Below are 7,011 nucleotides of genomic sequence, written 5' to 3'. Positions count from 1 at the left end.
CTTGCCAGAAAGAACAGTCTTGTAAAATCTTGCAACAAAAATGTTTATAGTCTTAATGGAAAGTCTTTAAGTCCTGCAGCGTGGTGTCTCTTGTCATAAACTGGAGACACCAGCTCTTTGGGGGACTACAAAAAGGTGAGCCAGCCAGTCGTATTTTGCTTATGACAACTGACAGGATCACAGCACAAATTACTCCAAACCACTCTGCTTGGCCTGTAGGTGTCTATATGGGGGCAAAGTCCTGCCCTCTGTTTCCTCAGAGAGGTAATAGGTGAATGCCATTGATTTGGAAGGGAATAGGTTTATGCCCTGTTTTTGCAGTGGGTGCAAGGGAGTGGTGGTCCTCGTTTCTGAGGACTTGTGAAAGTTGTTTAGTTTCATGTAAGAAAGCTGACCAAATTGGGCACTGAGTGCTTAAAAGTGCAGTAGAAATCTTTGCCCTGAAAAGCCTGGAGTCCAAACTGTTGGTTTTGAATCCAGTTCGTGAAGCCATGGCAGACAATCTGCACCTACTCCTTGGTGTCTCCTTCAACCGCGACGTTCAGCAACTCATCAGTTCTTGTGCTCGTGCATGAATGTAAGAATAAAGTTTGAGAGCTATCAGTCTATTAGCCTAAATGCTTTGGAACTCCTAATTTAAACAGGCAAAGGAGGTGGTGTTAAATGTGTTTTACAGAGTGTATAAATGTCCTGATTAGATCACAAGTCATGGTTGGTTTTTCTGGCTCACTCATGAACTTATCCACTTACTGCAACTTCAACTGATATCCTTTTTGGAGGCACATCTCTTCTGTGGATAGGCCTGGAGAGAATATACGAAGATAAACGTTTATTTGTGTTACTGAAAGAAGAGCTATAAGAGAAGCTGGAGGTTGGCACTGTAGCAACTTCGGGCTTTGGTGCTAACAATCAGGGAATCACGAGGTACAAACATATTTTTCTTTTCTTTTTTTTTTTTTTTTAATGTTCCTTATGCCACAGCTGAGGGGTGGTGCCTTTTCTATTCTGCTAAACTCCATCTAGTCTATATGAAATAAACGTGCTGGTCTCAGCCAATTTCCTCAGGCAGCCCTATGGGTGACAATAATGGTAATTCAGTTCTTTATTTCAGGTTCTTCTGAAGTGGGGTCATGAAGGAAGGTTTGTCCTATTGCTGCTCTTATTTTATGATCTCTTTAAAGGACAGAGGAGGGTCAGGACTTGGGATAAAGTCCCAAGACCGACCTCGATGTCCCGAGCTCAGTCTGACCTTAAATCCGCACAGAGAAGTTACCAGACGCTTTGTGATGTGAGTCTGGGCTCCACTTTTCATCTGACAGAGCAGCAGTTTAGGAATCAGCACTCTGTTTGCCCTACTTACCCCCGGACTAGCTTCTAACACAGGAAAGCTGTTGGCACAGGCACCAGACTGTCACTTTTGTGCCCGAGGGGAGGAAAGAGAGGAGTCCTCACCCCATCTTCCTTTTCAGACAGTCTCCAGGAGTTTTGGAAGGAGCTTTTTACAAGCCCTCTTCTATTGTTGGCCAGGAGACAAAGGACGGAGGAGCTGGATTTAAGCATAATGACGTGAGCTCCTCCATGCAGAAAAACCCAGCTGAGAGACCCCCCCTGCTCCACACACACACAAAAAAAGGAAGAAAGGGGGAGAAAATCTTTGAAAATAACTAATTAAAGTTGTTTTAGCCTCTCTCTCTCCCCTCCAAGGGCGCCTAATCTCACAGGGGGCAGAGGGGGAAAGAGGCAAGAAGAACAATGAGAACCATCCCCCCCCTTCTCTACACCCCACCTCCTGGTCTCTGAGGTTTTAAAACAAGAGGCCACTTTAAGTTAATGAGCTATCAGCTGACTGGGAGAAGTCTCTAATGAAGCCTGATGTTCACACATTCCCCAGCTTGCTGAATAGGCCTCTGCCAACCCCATAACTGTCAGAAAGTTTCATTCATAAAATCCACATGCTGGGGGTGGTGGTTGATGGAGGCAGGGAGGGAAGCAGGATGGAGATGGAAGCGGGGGAGTGTGGGGTGGAGGTCTCCATATGGAGCAGTCAGCCCCAGAGGCCAAACAGGACCATGCATGGCTGGGACTGGCAGGCTGGAGGATCCCAGGGACCCGACTCCGCTCTCCATTGTCTGGCTAGTAATTAGGAAGATCTCCCAAATGGTTCTGGAGGACATTGAAGTCTGCGGGGATAATTAGTGAAGATTTGGAGGATGTTCCAGCTGTTATGTCACCAGCTTTGCTAGGGCCACAGGGGCAAGGGATGGTGGGATGAAGCCTAGGAGTCATTCTGGGGCTTTGCTGTGTGGGACATGCTTTGCTGAGCCTCACGCCTCCTGGCAGGACTTTAGGAGCTGTGTTTATGGGAGCTATTGGGAGAAGGAGAGTGGGAACATGGGGGAAATTCAGGAGGAAAACACTGGGAGCAGGGAGGAAAAGTCATATTTACTTTAATGTAAATAAACTTAGTGGTGGTGATGTGCGCTGGAGCTAATTCTCCTTGGATAGTGCGCATGCTTTTTGGCAAGAGCAGCAAGGGAAGACGTACATACAGGGGCAAAAAGTGTTTTCCTCCAAGGACTGGACTGTGGTTTGAGCAGTGAATCAGCATTGTAATCAAGAGTAATCAAAGACCATTGTATTCTTGTGTCCATGTGAAAACTTGCAGGCCACTTGCAAGTCTTTCCTGAAGTTCTGAGCAGCAATGTCAAGCCTAGGACTTGACATTTCTGCAAAGTCCTTTTAGGGAGTTGTTGGATCTAATGGCCTGAGAATGGGAATAAGATCCTAAGCACTGAACTTCTATCTCTCATTTGAAGCTTGTTTCTCTGGTGTTTGTTTAATCAGTTACGAAAAAATAAGGCTATACAACTCAAGGCAGGAAATGTACTGAAGATGATGATCCCCCTTTTGGTCCCTTCCCTATCCCCCAAGTCAGTATGGTGCAGCAGGACCAGGCGTAATTGCTAAGTGTCACTTAAATTCCAGTTGTGCCAAGAGGCACAGTTAAATGAGAGACAGTCTCTGCTTCACGGAGCTTACAGTGTAAATACACAATTCATATTGAGTGGAAAAAACCCACTTAAGAGTCTCATTCAAAAACCGCTGTAATAATAGAAGGATGTCTGTTAACTCTGATGAGCTTCAAAACATGATCATCTGCCTGCTATTACACAGGGTGTCTGAATCCAGGGCTCTGAAGTCAAATCCTACCCAGGACATAACTACAAGGTCAATTTTGTTCATACATTTCTTGTTCATACATCTACTATAAAGAGAAAGAGATGGAATTTTGCAAACTATATTGAGAAACTAGGGGTGAATATTCTTGACATGCAGGACAGCGTGTGCAGGGGACATCAAAAAGCATTGGATTCTGTGAAAAGATGAATATGTTGGGAAAGCAGCTGCCTTTAGAGGTTTCTGTGGACTGGAGTACAAAAATGAGTCATGAGTCAGTGCCATAATATTTCATTCAATAAAACCTTTGGCTTCCCATCTATTTTGTGCTATCACTGAAATTTCACTGGAGTAATGTGGAGAACTGTGTGGTTCTTGCATGTGGCAGAGGCAGTCCTGGAGAGGGTATAACTGGGATGTGACAGTAAACTGCAAAGGCTGTGGTGTGGTTGAAGAATTGGGAAATATCTTTCCTCTTAATGGCTTTTATAGGGATTTTAATTTTCCCTTCCTTAAACTTGGTAGCTCAATTACTGAGTTTCATTGCATTAAGATAGTACCTGAACACTTCACCATCTTTATTTGCTGCTACTCTCATTTCAGAGATGGGGAAACGACACAAAATTTAGGGGCAGAATCCACAATGGAGCTTAGACCTTGCTCTGCTTGGGTTTCAGGGAGCTTGTTTGCAGTGAAATTCAGACATTGAATTAAATACGGGCACGTGTAGATGTAAGGAGGCGGTACATGGGAACGGGGAGCTGTGTAAGCAAGTGGGTGAGAAATGCTGAGGAGCAGGGTAGGATGTGTAGTCTGGGAGTTAGGCCTCTTGCCCAGAGAGAGATAAATGTCTTCACATGATGTTCATAGCTGCAAATATCTCCTTGTTTAGGTGTGTTCTCCGTGTACGAATATAGGACTCAAAGCTGGATGAAGGTCATAAATGCTAAGCTGCTGAATTTTTCCATGGTGAGGCTTCTTAAGTTGCTTCTGGTGAAGATCGTCCATTTTTTTTATACAAAATCAAATATTCTGGACGAGAAAGCAGTAGACTTGCACTGTAGGCAAAGGCTATAGAAGTTGCTGGGCTGAGGGAAGGGGAAACTCGCAGAAGAGGAGAAATCTCTGATGAACAGCTAGGATTTAGACACTATATAGCAGATAATGGACTCTACGTTTGGTCATCTCACCTCTTCCATGTGCTGAGCTAGGAGCATCTGGGAACGAAGGCATCTTCAGTTCTACCCATATCTCACCAAAAACCAGTTCACATGCATTTTCAGTTGGGCCTGAAGCTGTCTGGTTTTGTTGTGGTGGTGCCACTCATTGCATTAAATGGTGACTAGTTCTCTACCTTGGCTGCTTTCCTGCTCTGGCTTTTCTTGCTCTGGTTCAGGAATGCAGCGCTAACCAGATCTACCTTAGGTGAAGTCTAGATGGTCTCTACTTGTGTTGGCTTTTTTTTTTCTTAGCGCTCTGTCCCTGTTTCCTATCATCAGTATTTCTTTAGTGGCTGGTGTACAAATTACTGACAAAGAATAGGCAAATTCGATATTATTATATCTCTGCTCATGCCGACTTTTGCCCCTTCGGCACTGACTTGCCTCTTGGTAGTAGCATTGCTCTCCCCTGGCATTTCCTTGCCCTTTATTAATAGTCTCTTCCCTCCTCAGCACTCCATTGCTCTTGTTGGTATTAAGTTTTTCTGGCAAATCCCATAACAATTTTGTGGAGTGCTGGTTTTCTGTTACTGCAGCTTATATTTATTTAGCAGCTGGAGGATGGCTGGGCTCTCTGTGGTTGAAGGGCCCTCCTGCATGCTTTAGACTCACTTGGCTGCTCTCAGCCTGACCTAAGGGCTCTCCAACAAGGAGCCACCAATGTGCCTCTCGGGAAGTTAGGGAAACATCTGCTGAGGGGTTTGTTCCAATCGGGTCAGAGACTTGCTCGCAAATTGGGAAAGGAGGAAGGGAGCAAACAGATAGTGAGAAGGTCCAGGATAAGCTCTGCATCTTGTACTGCATTATGGGTTGTGTTTCCTCTGTACATGAGCCAAGAGGGACCACTTGCTTTACCAGCCTCTCGTGTGAGCACTCAACCGACACAAGAGGCTCTGCTCCTTTCCCCTTGGGGGGGACACTGGAGGCAAGAGCTCTCGAGGGCTAAAGAAAACAAAACAATGTTTACTTAGCTGGAGAGAAGAGTGTGCCCTGCGTAAATTGTACCAGGGCCTAAAAGTGCTTCAGAAATGAAGTGCCTCTGAAATTGGCTCCACAAGATAAATTGTAAGGCAGGATGATGGCATTTCCCCAGCTGATGGGGTGTCCCACTGACTCATTTAAGGGTTAGATTTTGGCTACTCTGGGCCTCAGCATAGGAAAAAAATGACATGAAGGAAAAGTTCTCCCAAGGAAGATGAGTCTCTCCCATGGTTCTGGCAGTTCTGCATGCACGTTGTGGACAGCCAAGGAAAGGTTATCTGTGAGTCCCAGGACAAGGGCTCTACTTGTGGGAAGGAGAAAGAGGAAAAGGGTGTTCTGAGAGCTCTCCATTGGCACGATACAGCAACCTATGGATGAGGGAGTGGGGCAGACACATTCTTTGCTCCCAGTGGCCAGATTCAAAGGCTTGGAGGAATGAAAGGTACTTGCCTAATCCTGGGATGTGTTTCAGGTGGGACAGAGAATGAGCCATGTTTCTGTGACCCCCTTGGTGTGTTAGAGATATTTTTTTTCTCTCTGGACTTGACCCACGAAGAACACAGATCCTGTTTCTTATTCTAGGTGTCCTTGGTTCAGTCACAGGTGTGCAGGCCAAGCTGGCGTATTTCCAACGTAGTTATTGAAGATGTAGTACCCAGCCTCACATGTATTTTGTACTCTGCAGAAACCAAAATGATAAAAACCCAACGTTCTTAGTATGGTAGGATCAAAATACTGCTTCTTGCCACATACAGACCACCTGTAGGTTTTGTTTCTGTGACTGGATGACTGGCTGCAATTTATCCTCTATGGACACAGAAGTGTCTCATCATACACAGGGGGATTTCGCTTCCAGCACTCAGTTCCCAGACCTCTTTCACCTCTGTAGGCATCTTGGCGATGCTCTGGATTTCTAGGAGTACCTTATTTCTCATCATATATGTGGTTTTTTCAGGTGAACTCGAAATGTATCCATGCTGGCTGTTGATTATTGGTATCCTGAGTTATTATACAGAAACGGGGATATCAGACTAAGCAGTTCTGTGTTTGTGGTCTCCTTCCTCTATGATAGTAGGCCTGATGCTACAGTAGAAGCTCGGTTCTATCATGTAGGAAAGCACGTTATTGCACCTCAGTGTTAAATCAATCATCTGATGTTTCCAGCAATTCAATTTGCTGGGCGGGGGATGTCATAAAAATGATTAGGCTGAAAAAAACCCAAACCTCTTTTCTATCCAAACCTCTTCTTTTTTTTTTTTTTTTTTTTTTGATGTATTTTTGAAGCCTGCAGTGGATTTTCTGGACTCATGACACGAGTTTTTATTATGTGGAGCATTAGAGCCCTTCTGAAAAATAAAACATGTGATGTGGAAAGTCTCTAGTAAAGAGTGACTCAGGAAAAGGAAAACAAAACCCTTCAGTCTAACGAAAGAACAGTCTGTGTGAAAGTAGCTTGGTATTTAATTGGAAATTGCAGTCGGTCTGCAGATGAACAGCCTTGCTGGCATCTGCAGGTGGGTGTTTTGCTTATGCTTTACAGTTCTCCTTCCTGCTTGTGCCTGTGAATGTGTTCTGCCTGTCAGCTCAGAGATGGCTGCGATTTGTGGCTATTCTTATTCCAGAAGTATCAGCA

This window comes from Numenius arquata, chromosome 10, assembly GCF_964106895.1.
Source record: "Numenius arquata chromosome 10, bNumArq3.hap1.1, whole genome shotgun sequence".
NCBI lineage: Eukaryota > Metazoa > Chordata > Aves > Charadriiformes > Scolopacidae > Numenius > Numenius arquata.
The sequence above is the reverse complement of the archived record's forward strand: the minus strand, read 5'-3'. Positions refer to the sequence as shown.